The 16,642-nt window shown below is 41.7% G+C and overlaps 1 protein-coding gene across 1 annotated transcript in view; it reads right to left on the bottom strand.

Annotated features, from left to right (window-relative positions):
- MYPN (myopalladin) overlaps nt 1-11,932 on the bottom strand; it is a 74,962-nt gene extending 63,030 nt beyond the window's left edge. The window contains exon 1 of the mRNA XM_056849772.1: nt 11,714-11,932. The gene's annotated coding sequence lies outside the window, so the exon portion shown is untranslated. The remainder of the gene's footprint in view (nt 1-11,713) is intronic.
- Between the last annotated feature and the right edge of the window lie 4,710 nt (nt 11,933-16,642).

Genomic DNA, 16,642 nt, shown 5'->3' on the forward strand with positions numbered 1-16,642 from the left:
CCCCAATCTATAATGAAATTAAAGAACCTTATTGAGTCAAAGACCACTCGTCCATCTGATTGAGAACTGCCTTTTCTGGCAGCAGCTATCTCTCCAGGGACTCAGGAGAGAAGGTCTTTCCTAGTGCTGCGGGCGCTTGAGTCAGAACCTAGAACCAACCGATGGAAGGCAGTACCTCTGAGCTTAATATCCTCTCTAGGCAAGTGCTTCCTGCTTGCAGTGTGCATACATTCACCTTAAAAACAATATGAGTCAAAGTGTGAGTAAATTGGTTGTCATTTAAAATTTCACAGAGCTGCCAAGAGCCACATAAATTGCCCCAGGGTCCGCCAATTAGCTAGCCATGATTTATATAGCACTGGAAATTCTTCCAGTCTAGAATATTATATATATGAAGCTGTTCTCTCTGTAGTGTTGCACCCTAGCATCTGAAATATTTTCCAAAAAAAGTAGTATTCTTCCTATATTGCCTTCTGCTTCTCAGTCTGAAACTATGTCTCAAGGTGGATTACTGTTTTTATACCTAATGCAAGTCCATGTTTGGAATAGTGTATTCCTGTGGTACCGGCACATTCAGAAGTGGCCATTAAGAACATCTTATGCAAACATCTGCTTTTTAAAAATTTCTGTATAAGAGGCAGTTATGGGTTTTGAACAAAGGTGCAGTGCTCCTGAGTTCATGGGAAAGGATGACCTTGTGAAGCAGCAGGTGGTTTGTAGAAGGCCGAGAGCTGCATGAGAGGAATTCTGACCAGCTCTACTGTGCAGATGATTCAAAGAGGAGCTCTTGAGCCAATGGAGCAGTTCAGTGAGAAGCAGCCAGCTAGGATCTTAGAGCTGGAACCACATCAGAGGAGCTATTGCTATGTTAAGTATACCATTAAAAAATGTTTGGGAAACGAATGCAGCAAAAGACACTTGGGCTGTGTACGGAAGTTACAGAAGCTCTGAACATGATGTACCAAACATACAGGTAATGAAAATGTATTCTATAGGTAGGGTCTTTTTGGGTGGATAGGCTAGTTTGCCGTTGTTTGGCTCTTATAACAAGTTTGGCTCAGTTCAGGCATAATGCAAAACTATGGTTTAATTAAACTGTCATCCAAACTCACACCAATGCACTAAGTACGGTTAGTTCAGTTCCCTCAAACCAGAATCTGCAGCCAGGATAACAAGCTGGTTACCAACCACAGCTTCAGTTGTGGTTTGATGTTAGGTATGAAGGTGGTATCCTAGTTTAACTGCCCCATGCCAATGCTCTCCAGGGGTCCCCAACCTTTTTGAGCCTGTGGGCACCTTTAGTGATCTGACAGAGGGTAGTGAGCAGAACCACAAAATGGCCACTGCAGGAGGTGGAGCCAACCACAAAATGTCAGGGAGTGAGGTTATGCTTAATTCTAATAGTAACGCTTCAGCATTTCAGGCAGAAACTCTGTTTAAAAATAAGCCTGTTGTTTTAATAAACACAGCTTATCTTCAATCACTCAGTAAAGATCTTTATGCTGTGGTGGCAGTTGCTCCCAAAGTAACATTTTAAAACATCTGCTCAGCCAATTAGATCTGCAATGGCCAATCAGAAACCCTCCAGGGCAAAAGTGCCATCTGGCCCTGCCTGCCTTCTAAAAACACTCAACAAGCACCAGGAAATGTGTTGGCAGGCACCATGAACCCACGGGCACCACATTGGGGACCCCTGCTCTACATCTTTCACATGTCCAGTCACCTGGCAAGAGCAGCTCAAAAATGAAACCATTCTTTCCTTCAGCCAGTACTTACTAGCACCGATCCTCCTCTCCCTTCACCTCCAAGACGAGGACAAGAGCCACAATGCTGAAGCCAGGATTTGCTGTGACAAGCCAGGATTCAGTGATCCCACGAAGACCAAATCCTAGTTTCACAAAGGCCTTTTATGCGTGGTCTGTTTCCACTGGATCTGCTGCCCTCTAGCTGCACAGTATTTGCAGTCAAATTCTCAAAACACTATGCACAGGGGCTTTTTGCCCTGGAGAAATTCCAGGAGTACCTTAATTAATTATGCACCCCCAGTGAAAATGCAGAGCTTCTGAACTACACATGAATCCCTCCCACTTGAAAACGCTGCTTTTTAATTGGCTCTGGGGTATTTTTTAAAAAATACATCACCAGCCCCCACCAGCCCTGCAGCAGGATTATTTTGCTTGATCTGAACTGAGTGGTCATTTTACAGCCAAAGCAGAGAAGGGTCCAGGCACCCCCCCCCCCAATTTGTATCTGCGTAACTCAATGCAGGGGTCAAAAGAACATAAAACCAGAAGCATAGTCATTTGTGACATTCATCGTCCCATCGGTAGTATTGTACTCAACCCACCAAAGGCTTTCATGCCTATAAGAGGATGTGCATAAGGGGAGGGTGGCAAATCAACCAGGCTCTGTTCCATCCTGCCAAGAACTGAAACTGACCCACACTCACTGTGAAACTGACCAAAAGCAGCTGCATAGGTTGTTTGTGATTATTTCAGTGTTCTCTCAACAGGTTCTATCTGAAACTGACACACACACACCATTAACCGAATAAGCAGCCTCATGGTATTCCAGCATTACTCTCTCACTAGTGCACTCGATAATGGCTTCGAGGAGAGGGGTTGGATGAGGGGGGCAGACACGTGGAAGGGAGAAGCAAGAATGGGCATGGGGAGAAAAACCCAAAGTGACAAGTGTGCACAGGACCTGCTCTCAATTTATGATTGAGGCAGACTTTAAACTCGTGGTAAAACAGCACCCTGAAAACGTGAGGAAAATGCGAGGGGAGAGCAAGGCGACTTCTGAAGGTTGGAAAATACATGCATAATTAAAATGAAGCCCTGAAGTAGTTGGGGGTGACTGCAATGGGAACAACCCATGCATAAAAGGCCTAAGTAACCACAGCTCCAATTAAGCCACGGCTATGAGCTACATATGAACAGTCCTTTCTGTGCTAAATATTTAATATAAGAGGCTGGAGATAGCTAGGCTTTTTGATACTTGAAAATTTCATCATTGTATTCAGTGTGTACACACTTTTTTTTGTTCCCACTGCCCTATTCTTTGGTTGAATAGTATTTACAGGTTTTTGAAGCACTGCAAAAAAAAAAAAATCTGTGAACAGAGATGGGATGAGGATGCATAAGAACACCTCACACACTGCCTTCATCACCTTGAAAAATAGTGCTGCCTGTCTCTCCAGCCAGAGAGTTGGCTAAGCAAGAAGTCTTTCTCCAATGCAGGGGAAAGACTCCTTCCTTTGGAAAAAGAATCACTCTGTTGGAGGATGACTCTTATGCTTAGTAAGAGGGAATATCTGGAATATCTGAATCTAACCCAGGGCTTGGTTGGTCAATATGCCTGAAGAATCCTCTCATTTCCCACACACAGCTGCTAACATCCTATTCACAATCCGTTAGCAACTGCCCCACTAGATCTGTCAGAAGTTCAGCAAACTTCTCTAATCTGGGTATGTAACATCTCAGCCCCCTGATGATGCAGCAAACTGTTTGGACGGAGCCATTTTTCTTGTTTCTCGAGTGGGAGGATTCCCCGCTTGGGAAGTGGAATACTGGCATGGTGCAACTGCTAGCAATGAAATGTCCCCTACATGATAGCAACTACAAGTGGTAAGTTATTAGTCAAGATGCAAAAAACAAGAGAGAGAGAGAGAGAACACAAGTCATAATCTAACCAAACCACGCTGAAATCCCATTGATTTCAGATGTGCAAGTCTCCCTTCAAAACCAAAAGGACTTAGACATAATTAAGTCTGGCTCCGTGGCAAGTGCAATTGATTTCTCTGAGGAGAGGTATGCCAGTTCATTCCTGGGATGTTTTCTAGCTAGATCCAAACTTTGTTTTTGTTATGCGCATAGGAGTCATTCATAAGCAACTATTAGAGATGACAAACAATTAATAGGATCCAGAGTAAATTTTTCTGCTGAAGGAATGGAAGGTTCAATTTCTGCCAGTTCCCCCTTCCTTCCTGCTGCAAAGCCTTGATCTGCCCCTCATGCCATTCCTGAGAGTCTCTGCCCCCTCCCTTTAGAGTGGTCTTTCAGGGAGATAAATGGGCTGCAAAGAGGGAGGGGACAGAGAGGAAAGTTATGCTTCTCTGACAGAAGTGCTGTTAGCAGAAAACGTAGTCTGGATCCAGGCTTTTTAATCACTGATCATCTTCCTAGTAACTGAGGAATCCACTAAATAATTAAACTGAAATAAATGTGCATATTATCAAAATCAACTTGTAGAAGTCTTTTAAAAATATTGTGGGAAGTATCAGTTAAGTTACAATTTAAATGAACAAAAACTGCCATTTGTTAGAAGAAGAAAAAACATCTTTTATATTTTTGTTCCCTTTTATAGTAACAAACTAGAACTGAATTAGCTGCTTCAAATGAACAATTATGCCGTACAGTTGGTATCCAACTAACTAAAATTTGACCCCAGAGACTGAAACTGGTTTCCACCAATTAATCAATGAAAACTGTAGTCGTTTAATTTACCATTTATATCTAGAATCTCACTTGAATTAGGCCCCTTTCACCAAATATGGGTAGTGCCAGATTCCTTCAGAAAATTTTGACTTCAGGAATGATAGTAACCTTACCTGGTCTTATTCATAATCTGATACACTGATTATGATTTTTGTTATTCATTAATTTGTGTAAAAGAAGATTAGGTTGCCAAATTGAGCAGAACCAGATGGAAATATGAAGAAAAAGCCAATGGGGGGTACAGAAAGTACAGAGTGGGACTGGTTCACTGTGGGTTCATACCCTATTCTGCCACAAAACTCACTTGACATGCTTCGGCATGTCACTGCCTTTTGGTCTGTCCCACCTTACAGGGTTGTTGTGACAATAAAATGGACAGGGGACAGTGTTCTGAGCTCTTTGGAAGAAGAGTGGATTGTAAATGTGATAAACACACAATGCTTTCGACTATGGGTTGATTCCCATTATAGAGTCCTTGCAGCTGCCAGATGTGTTTCTGTCAGATGTGGACTAAGATTATTTAGGGTGGTTAAAACAAAATCAGTCTGTGATCTCTCCATACTGTAGGAAGTAATGCATATTGGGGCACAAAATCCCAACTTCGCAGATACACTGATGGGATCTGTGCTGGCAGTGACAGACCAAGAAAGAGATCTTGGGGTGGTAGTGGATAGCTCAATGAAAATGTCAACCCAGTGTGTGGCTGCTGTGAAAAAGGCAAATTCCATGCTGGCCATAATTAGACAAGGAATAGAGAATAAAACTGCTGCTATCATACTGCCTTTATACAAATCTATGATGAGACCACACCTGGAATACTGTGTATAGTTCTGGTCACCACACCTAAAAAAGAATATTGCAGAGCTTGAGAAGGTGAAGAAAGGAGCAACCAAAAGGATCTGGGGGTTAGAGCAACTGCCCTATGAGGAGTGGTTGCAATGCTTAGGGCTGTATGGCTTAGAAAGAAGGCGGTTAAGGGAAGATAGGATAGAGGTCTATAAAATTATGCATGGTACAGAAAGAGTGGACAGGGAGCAGCTTTTCTCCATCTCTCTTAATACCAGAATGCGGGGTAATTTGCTGAAGCTGGAGGGTAAGAGATTCAAAACAGATAAAAGGAAATATTTCTTCACACAACACATAGGTCATTTTTTCACGGAGGTTTGACAGAGTTTTGCCTTTGTTTTGCCCCGCTGCAAATTTTTGATTTTTCATGAACACTTCGAGTTTTAGCAGAAAAACCGCGTCAACTCCGCGTCTTCTCAAACTTGTGTTGGTCCGTTCTTTGTGGTTGCTACGCGGGGTTTTTTTTCGCTCCATGAAAAACGTTCCTGGGTTCGGACCAATTGTCCCTGCCCATGTCGGCTAATTTCTCCTCCCCTGTGAACGGCGATTGGCTGGGAGAGTTTCAAGCCCGGGGGACAGCCTCCCTCCAAGGCAGGACAGATCTCCCTCCTGCAAATCCAAGCCAAAACTCCCGTCACCCTTCTGAAGAGGGGCAGCCAGTCTGCTCTGGGTCTCCCTCCTGCCGGTGCGATCCTGTGTGTGTGTGTGGGGGGGTATCCTGAGAGCGGCAAATCCAAGCCAAAACTCCTGTCACCCTTCTGAAGAGGGGCAGCCAGTCTGCTCCAGGTCTCCTTTCTCGATCTGGATGGAAGTTCCTGGCAATGGATGGCCGGAGCTCTATGGGGAGGGGGGGCAATGATGACCCTCTGTCAAAGTCTGGGAAAGGGGGGCGTGGCCAAGTACGGGGGAGGAAACAGGGAGCATGGTAAATAGAAAAGTTATATAAGGAAACCGGAGGGACTGGTGCTTTTTTTGGCTGGGGCTGTGTCCGCAGAGGTGAACTGCACTGGGTAATCCGCTGGGCAGAGTTGGGGGCGGGCATAAACCATGAGCTTTTCAGAAGGGGACAGACCAAACCGTTGTAGAATACTGCTTGCTTTGTTCCCGTGAAAAACCAAAATTACTTCTGGATTGACGGGGATATGAAAACATGAATTTAAATTGCGCCCATGAAAAATAAATTTAAATCGCTTTTTTTTTTTTTGCAAGAGAGCATCAAAATCTTCCGTGAAAAGTGGGCCATAGTTAAACTGTGGAACTGCCTGTCCCAGGATGTGGTGATGGCTGCCAACTTGGAAGACTTTAAGAAGGGAGTGGACATGTTCATGGAGGAGAGGGCTATCCATGGCTACTAGACAAAATAAATACTAGTCATGAAGCATACATATTCTCTATAGCAGAGGTTCCCAAACTTTTTAAGTCATGGAGCACTTTTCAAGAGAGAAATTCATCATGGAGCACTAATTTTCACCTAGCACCTATATACTAAACAGAATGTCAGTAGTATTTTTCTTTCCAATCTCTTCATGGAGCACTAGAAGATGTTTCTTGGAGCACCAAGTGCCCCATGGAGCACAGTTTGGGAACCTCTGCATAGTATCAGAGAAGCATGCCCATTATATTAGGTGCTGTGGAACACAGGCAGGATGGTGGTGCTGCAGCTGTCTTGTTTGAGGGCTTCCTAGAGGCACCTGGTTGGACACTGTGTGAACAGACTGCTGGACTTGATGGGCCTTGGTCTGATTCAGCATGGCTTTTCTTATGTTCTTATCAAAGTTTTGTATGCTATTCTCAGCTGGTGGTTGAAGATAATTCTTTCCCCTATATTTAGCAACTGAGTACTTGGCTACCAGTCAAATCTAACACACTGAAGAATCTTTTTTAAAATTGTCAACAACATAAGACAGAATCATACAATAAAAAGTTGCATTTTGTCACCTCTGTAACTGAGAAAGGTGGACAGCCAAGTCTTATATATGTCCTGGGTGATGTTTTTTAAAAGTTAAGTGTTCAAAGTTTTAATGCAATACTCGGATCACCGCTCACATGTGATATTTCTACCATGAGACGAAAACACTGCAGGCTCATATTTACAAAGTGGGACCCCCTGGAACATTTCATATAAAACTGCAGGCGAGGTCTTTACTCACTTCTAAAGGAGTACATTTCTTCTACCTTCCCTAGGATAATTATACGCTTGAAATTCGTTCTGATTTGCCAAGTATGTTTTGAATGTTAATCCTGCCTTTCGCTGAACATAGCGCCCAGTTCAGGGTATCTCCTGATATTTTCTGCTCTTTTGGATGCAACTTTTCAGTGTGCTCCTACAAACCAGTGCAGTTGAACCAGCCAAAGCTCAGCACCAGAAGTCCTGTTTATTACTATGGGAGAGTAAGCCTTCCCATTTGAATCCATGGGTCTTTAAATGTTCTTAACTTTTGCTGAACCACACACATCATGTCCATAAATCTCACCTGTTCACATATCATATCTTTCAAGATATGCATGTTCCTGAATGGGCATTACAATACTACACTAGAAGCTAAGATTGCAGTTACTAAAAATAAAATGAAGTGTGGCGTGGGAGAAACATGTGTCAACATTGCCCTTCGGGTGATGCAGGGAAGAGATTATGGCTCAGTGGTAGAACATTTGCTTGGCATGCAGAAGGTCCCAGGTTCAAGCCCTAGCATCTCCAGTTAAAAAGATCAGGTACTAGGTGATGTGAAAGACCTCAACCTGAGACCTTGGAAAGCTGCTACCAGTCTGAGTAGACAATTCTGACCTTGATGGACCAGTGGTCTGATTCAGAATAAGGCAGCTTCAAATGTTCATGTGTTCACTGCTCTTTATGATGTTCCATGATGCACCCTCACCTGCTTTGTAGACAGATGAGCGGTGAGCTAACATGGGTTAACTACCTACCAGGTACTTAATGCTCTTCCCTGGATGGCCCAGACAAGACCAATCTCATCAGATATTGGAAGCCAAGCAGAATCAGCCCTGGTTAGTACTTGGATGGAAGACCCTCAAGGAAGTCCAGGGCTGCTACATAGAGGCAGGCAATGGCAAACCATCTCTGTTTCCTCTCTTGCCTTGAAAACCATATGGGGTCACCATAAGGCAGCTGCGACTTGACAACACTTTCCACCACCACATTTAATTAATAAATTTGATGATCCCCTAAGAAAGCTCCACACAAATGCACCCTTAATTTGTCTAGGAGAACGTTAAATTGGGCTCAGCTTTACTAAAACTGATTGCACTCTCTCTATATATTTTAGCTCTCAAGTCACAGCTGAGTTATGGTGACCCTGTAGGGTTTTCAGGGCAAGAGACTTGGGAGGCAGTTTGCCATTGCCTGCCTCTGAGTTACTCTGGTGTTCCTTGGAGGTCTCTCATCCAAACATTAGCCAGGGTCGGGGCTGAGAATGTGTGACAGGCCTAAGTTCACCCAGCAAGCTTCCATGGTGGCAGTGGAGATTTGAACCTGGGTTTCCCATGTCCTAGTCTGACACCTTAACCACTATACCATGCCGCAGATCAGAGTGATCAAAGGCAATATGACATTGATGCACCAATGGCCTGACTCAGTATAAGGCAGCTTTATGCATCCATGTGTCCCTTGTCTACTTGAATGAAATAAAATTGAGCTCTCCCAGCCATCTTTGTGACATTATTATTTTACATTCTTTGTTAAGGAATTAGTGACATTTCTTTCTTTCCCTTAAGGCTGGACACAATTGGTACATTTCTTCCAGAGTTTTGAAAGTGGTATGTTACAGCTATTGTTTGCTGATGCTGCACAGTAACTGCATTGCCTTTTGTAAACAGATTTCACAGATTTTAGAAATGCTTCAAAAAACCTACAATGCCTGACCAGAGACAGCTGTGGGACAAAGAAAGGGTGTATATCATAGGAAAGCAGGATACCACTTACAACTCTCTTTAAAACAATTGTCTGTCCACAGCTGTATGAACTTTTATGGCCTGATGATTCAGCATGGTGGCCAGGATCCCTCCCGAAATATCTGTGACATAAGAGGGGTCAATTTTCACTGGTTTGCCCCTCTTGCAGCAAACCTTCAACTCCTCCACACTATTTCGACATGCAAATCCATTATTTTTCACTGTTCCAGAGTTTGGCCCTGGCCTGTAAACAGGCTCTGTTCTCCCTTTTGAAATTATATTTTGCCTTAAGGAATACCTTGTAACCCCTGTGTTTGGAAGTTAGGTTTTCACTGACCCCAAATATAGGTCATACTACATTCCATTGCAGTTATTTCTTATTTGAGACGGCGGGAGTGTGTTCTATGCAGTTCTGCCTTGTGCATGTAATTCAGGGCTGCTAAAAACTTTCCCTGCTCTATTTTTATAGTGTATTTTTACATTATTAAACTTTGGGCTACATTCTGTTCTGTTACAGCCACGCACGTACCAACTCAGACTGCTGGGGAAAAGCATTTCGTGGCAAGATCTGAAGGCAAAATTCAGTCCACCATCTGTTTACTAGACAGGAGGAGCAAACAACAGAAAGCAGCTCCTGATATATTGGGAACCTGTTGATTCTCTTATTTGTGTGTAGGGGGGATTGGAGAAGAATGCGAGTTGATTCACAGGCTTGTTATTTACAAATCTTTTTTCATATGCTATTCAATTTATTTAGGTTAAATGTATTTTCAAATAAAAAAGGAGGCCTCGGCAGTACATTAGGAATAACCACTGTTAGGGCCATCACAACATTCTTCCTTCCTTCCTTCCTTCCTTCCTTCCTTCCTTCCTTCCTTCCTTCCTTCCTTCCTTCCTTCCTTCCTTCCTTCCTTCCTTCCTTCCTTCCTCTCTCTCTCTCTCTCTCTCTCCGTCTTTCTAAATTGACATTATTTTTTTCAGATAGTATAACTAACTGCTGACAGAGCTATGCTAATATTTTAAAAAATCCATTGAATTCATAGAAATCTATTCCAAATAAATGGGTTTAGGACAAAGGCGTAATAATCAGCAAGAAAATGAATTAGTTGATTCAGTGAAATGGCTGCTGAAGAAATTAATTCAGGGACAGTAATCCAGATAGATCTGAAATGATTGCTGCAAACTGATGTTTGTTAATGATCTGATGCATTATTCCAGACCTAAAATCCTAATTTGCATTCATTTGATTGCTGTTCTAAATGGCTGCTGTTAGCATTCAGTGCAAGTCGTATTTACTAAAACGTTTGGTAGCAATTACTTGTTGATTAAACATTTCAAAGTAAAATATCAAAATAAATAATGACAGCATTATTGAGGAGGTCTTCCACAAGCAAATGTCTTGAGAAATGCATCTTAACTACTTTAAGAATCACATTTTAAAACATTTTAATTCTTGGGAAGGGAAAGAACAGAATACACTTTTGTCTTTATTGATCATTAACGCAGACAGGTATTTTTATCTGAAGAGTTTTACATTCATGGCTTGTATTGCTTGTGCATGAGTGTGCGCATGCATGCTTTAATAACAAAGCACAAACTTATTGTTTTCATGAAAGTTTTTCTGAAGATCTCTGGTCATAAACTGCTATGTTACATAAGTAATAATCGTACCGAAGAGATCTAAGCACTTAGTGGATTCCTTTTCTATAGTTTATGCTTTATTTATTACAATTCACGACACTCTTTTGATTACTGCTCAATGTTGCAATACAGCAGGCCAAACATTTGCCACTGACAGTCAAAAAAATTTTTTTTTTCAGAGAGAGAGGGAGAGAGAGAGAGATAAGGGTGGTGGGGGGTTGAGAGAGCAATGCCCTTCTAGCAAGACTGTTCCTGCAGCTGTTGTGTACATTAATCCACAGAGCAGATCTCCAAACCCTAAATATAGCTGGCAGTGTCATTTTACATGACACACGCACACACACACAATTAAGAAGAAAGACTTTAAACATGAGACAACATTAACCCAGACTATGCTTTTTCTCTAAGGAGGCTTATACTACCAGCGTGAGTTTAAGGCTAGAGATTACAAAGTGAAAAAAGTCAACTAACATTGGAAGGACGGCAAAAGGGAACAATTCATCCATGTGGTTTAGATGTCATAACTGTCTTCTGTTGACTCTACCCAAATATACTAAACAGACACAGAAGGAATTTGGAAACTGCCGCACCCCCCCCCCCCTTTCAGGCTCTTTATGATTCGGCAGAACATTCGGTTTCTTTTTAATCTTGCATGCCTCGGTGTAATTTAAGGCAGACAGTTACAAATAAACTTATTTGCTCCCCTAATATGATTTATCAGCAATAATTAGCATTCAGACATAAACATGGACCACAAGCTTCCGTGCACCTGTGTGATCCTCCCAAAATACGGCCGCACTTGTAAGTAAAAAAGTTACCTTTTAAAAAGTTGACCAGATGTGGAAATCCAACCCTGGCACACAATGACGTTGACAACGATTCCTGAAAGTACAAGATTAAAACCACCAAAGAAATGGTACTCCTTCAGGTCCTTTGGAACTGAAAGGGCTTGGTGTCCATCGGGGGCGGAAAAGGCGTTAACCTTCCTTTTAGTGAAGATGGCAGTAAGAAGCTGGACAACCTGTCACCACTGAAGCAATAGCATTTGTCAGTTTGCAGGTCCCAAGTTATTTTGAGACACATAAACCATGTGCCTGGGAAACATTCCACCTCATTGGACAGGATAATATTGAGCAAAGGGATTCCATTGCTGTAACAGCACCTACCGGGGAATAGTCATTTTCCCTCCCCGCAGAATGTCAGATAGATGCGTACGCATTCCTGGCATGAGTCATTCACAAAAAAAACGCAAAATCCATTTGGCATTGTCTTAAATCTATGCCGGCTAAAGCAAGTGGTTTTATCTAAAATGAGAAATAGGAGAATTTAAGCTCGTCCTTGTTTGTCCTGTTTTGGTTCCTATGCTAATAACAGATGCAATGCCTAAGATTACACACAACTAATAAAGATACACAATTCCTTTACCTTTAATACTTTGCAGGACAATGACTCAGCTCAAACCCAACCCCCTTCTGACTATATATTACTCTTCCTACACACTTGACACTGAGAGACACTGTCCTTCAGTGTTACTCCTCTGAAGATGCCGGCCACAGCTGCTGGCGAAACGTCAGGAAAGAAAATACCAAGACCATGGTCACACAGCCCAGATAACCTACAAGAACCAATACACAATTCCATTTAACATTTTAAATATCAGGGAAATAACAAAGAGGCAAAGGCGTTTCAAAGAGTCAACTGGTTTAACCGTGTTTGAAACGTTTTGAATATCACCATTGAATTGAATGGGAGGCAGACCACATCCTAGCAATATGATCTTAAACACTGGCCATGGCCTTATAATCAATCATTGAAAGAGGTGATGGTTTGGAAGTGCCACTAATGCATTAATCCATTCAAAGCATCTAGGTCGCGAGTGCATCAAGCCCAAAGACTTTCTGAGCATAGAACTTTCACTGAAATAAAGAAGACGGATTTCCTGTCTGTGCATGAAATTATGGTTCTGTGACTTGCTCCTAAAATTGAATATGCCGGCATAACACATACATCAGGGGTCCCCAACATAGTTCCCATGGCATCCACTGACCCCTTTCTTGACACCCGCCAAGCGTTTTTAGAAAGTGGGAATGACAAGGCTTCTGCCCAGCAGGGATAGTGGAGATCTGATTGGCTATGCAGATTAAAATAACATCCTTTCAGCAGCGGCTGCATCACAGTGTTCGTTTTATTATGTCTCTCCTTTTTGCCAGTATACTTTAAAAAAATTACTCCTCTTGATCCCTGCATTTGATCCTTTTGGGTAGGCTGTACCTCCTGCAGCAGCCATTTTGTGGTTGTGCCCTGCCACCCTGTGTCAGAATTCCAAGGGTGCCCGCAGGCTCAAAAAGGTTGGGGACCCTGACATACATTAGGGATGAGATCCTATGAACATATGATGATGGTGAAATCAACAGAAAGTGATTTGCCATGACAAATTTCAGATGTGCCATTCCCCGTGTTTGTCTTCACAAGCAACCTTTTTAACGTACATCACTTTTATGTCCATTTTGCAGATGGGGAGTTGAGGTATTTACCATTTATTGAGGAGGCCCATATAGAAACTGGGATGTGAATCTAATGACAGACATTACCTCCATGACAAAGTCAGAAGAGAATGATAGGACACTGAGACTTCTCAGGTTTACCCATGTATGCCTTGGAATATGAGCAAAAGGGCTTTGAGTATGCATATTAAATTGTCAATGCTCATTAAGTACAAATCTACCAAGTGCAGAAAACCTCTTGATCACAAACCTTTTAGTTCCCTGAAAAAATATTTTTAAATCATTTCAGAGACCGAGAAGAAAAATAATAATCCTAAAATGCAGAATTATATCTGTAGTGGAAACAGAAATGTAGACAATCCTGCAGTTTCTCCCCAAATCATTTAGAAATAAGTGTATGCATATATAAAGTCTAAAAGCCCTATCCTAACATTTACAGTGCAAGCAGATAAATGCTTACGACTGGGCAAGTCAAGTGCATCATTTAAATTGTGCACAACCCATGACTATGGGCCACAACGGTCTTTCAGAGAAGGTATAACAGTGTTCCCAACAGATAATCTCAGCATGTATGTTATGCGTGAGGCTATGTGTGTGAACAATGCCACTTGGAAGGAATCTTACATGTAATAATGTAATGCGTAGAAGAATGACTATCATTTAACATGGGTAGTTAGCCAAGTCTAAATCACTTTGAAATCATACCCAATTTGCTTTCTCAGGCTGGTTAAAAGTACTGGCAAGAAAGACATTTTCCACTTCATGATCTGCTGAAATAGTTACCACTGCCTCATATTATTAGATGGCTGGTATATTTGTTTTGACAAATATTTTGTGTAACAGTAAAAGAGATCACAGTAAAGATTACTAATGTATTACAACATGCATTACTGATCAGTTTGGAGCTTCTCTTTCCTAAGACTTTACAGCTTTCTAAAGTTATTTCAAGAGAGCCAGCATGGTGTAGTGGTTAAGAGTGGCGGACTCTAATCTGGATATCCGGGTTTGTTTCCCCACTCCTCAACATGAAGCCTGTTGGGTGACCTTGGGCAAGTCACAGTTCTCTCAGAACTCTGTCAGCCCACACAATGGCAAACCATCTCTGAACGTCTCTTGCCTTGAAAACCCTATAGCTTCGCCATAAGTCAGCTGTGACTTGACAGCAAAATCACACACACAAAGTTATTTCAACTTCTGTGCAATGTGGCTGAAATTATTGACCAGATTGACATGAAATGCTAGACCATAGTTTGGCTTTTGGGGTTCTGCCTTGAGTTTATGCAATCCTGCTTCCGTTTCCATGTGCTGATTCTCAACCCGGTCTCTGAAAGTCATAGCAAACCATAGTTGCCTGTTAGATCTAAAATGTCCCTCTACAGTTGGTGCTGCAATGAGAAACTATCTGAGGCTTGGCCATAGAGTCCAATTGCCAAAGTGGCCATTTTCTCCAGTTGAACTGATCTCTGTTGGCTGGAGATCAGTTGTAATAGCGGGAGATCTCAAGCCACCACCTGGAGGTTGGCAACCCTATTCCCCAACCAGCCTTTCAGTGTCTTGAACCAGCCCAGTTGCTGTACTCGCCACCCTAGCTTGGCATAGCACCTTTAAGCATCTGTAATTCCATCTCCTCTCAGTAGCATTTAAGGCCTCAGTTCACCCTCAGCCTATGCTGGAGTGATATCCATGCTTTAGTGTTGCTGGCTTCAGAACCTTGCCTAGACCAGGACCATGGGAAAGGTAGACTGTAAATAAATAAACAAACTTCTATAAAGTAACCTAGACTGACAAAGCAATGCTAAGCAGGTCTATGCAGAGTCCTACTCAGATTTATTCAATGGGAGCTTACTCCCAGGAAAGTGTTCTTCGGATTCCACTGTAAAGCAGGTTTCTACTGCCAAATGGGTCTGTTACGCTAATCTTACCAATTGAATTCTGCACTGATACAACCAAGGGAAAAAACCCAGCATTAATATTAATTAATTAATATTTATTAATATTATTTAATATTAATATTTTAACAGACGTTTCACCATTGCATACACATCTTAAGCTATGCCTAGAAGCTAACTTAACTTTATGGTAGTAAATGAAAACTGACCAGCGGTAACTGCTGCTGATTGCTAGCGTAATGGGAAGACAGGTGGGTAACTTAAATGCTATTTTTTAATAAAATGTGTACAGAGATTCTAGGCACAGGATAGATGTTATTATTTTTTTATATGGCACTGTCACTGCACATTACTATTAATTCATTCTTTCAACGAAACTGTTTATACATCAATTTTGCAATACTTTTAGTCAAAGCAATTAGCAAATAGATCATATTTCAAAACAGAAACAGCAATTCAAATTAATTGTAAAATGTTAACTAGCATCCAACAAAAAACAACCACAGATTCAAAGCTCACTGCTGCTATCATAGCTGAGCATAGGGTTGCCAACCTCCAGATGGTTACAATCCAAAAAAACACAGAGTCAAATTTAGGTATAAACCCCAATATACAAGGTAACAACTATATTGATACAAACTCCACACATGTAGAGAAAACATGTAGAAAAAACACCAGCAATAATGAAAGACTACTATTTCCTGTAACAGGTAAGTATTGTGTAGCATACAATAATACATAAAGTTATGGTCTTTAATATGTCAATAATTTTCTTTCAGATGCCAGGCAGAAGAGGAAGACAATCGTTTCAGTTCTTCTTCAGTTCCTCCTCTGACACCTATCATACACAACATTATCACCCAACTGCCCACCAGCCTAAGTTTTAAATAATTTTATTACACTATTAGAACACAGCTCGAGGATTAGGGCAAAAATATTGGAGGCCCCCTTAGTGGAGCATTTTTGCAATTACAGGCACTCTGAAAACGATCTCCGCTATTTTGTTATTTGGCATCTACACTCTAAGGCATTTGATAGGATTAATGTTGAAAAAATCCTAAAGCAGAAGGAGGCTTTTTTATCCATCTGTTCCAGACAATAGCACCTCAAGGTTTAAATATGGAAAATGATCTCTCTTGCTGTATAGGTGACTAGGTAGCGACTTAGGTTTGGTAATGTTGAACACTGGAAAGACCTGAGGAGATTGAGGTAACTATATACACCTGAGGATAATTAGGAGCAGCTTGATCAGGATAAGCAGGTATCCCGAAGGGGAACCCTAAATCATCATGAAATCTGACTAGCCAGTGGATGGCAGATAAGATATAAGTGTTATTCCCATTTAACAGAATGT

The sequence above is a fragment of the Euleptes europaea genome, chromosome 5 (genome assembly GCF_029931775.1).
Source record: "Euleptes europaea isolate rEulEur1 chromosome 5, rEulEur1.hap1, whole genome shotgun sequence".
Lineage (NCBI taxonomy): Eukaryota > Metazoa > Chordata > Lepidosauria > Squamata > Sphaerodactylidae > Euleptes > Euleptes europaea.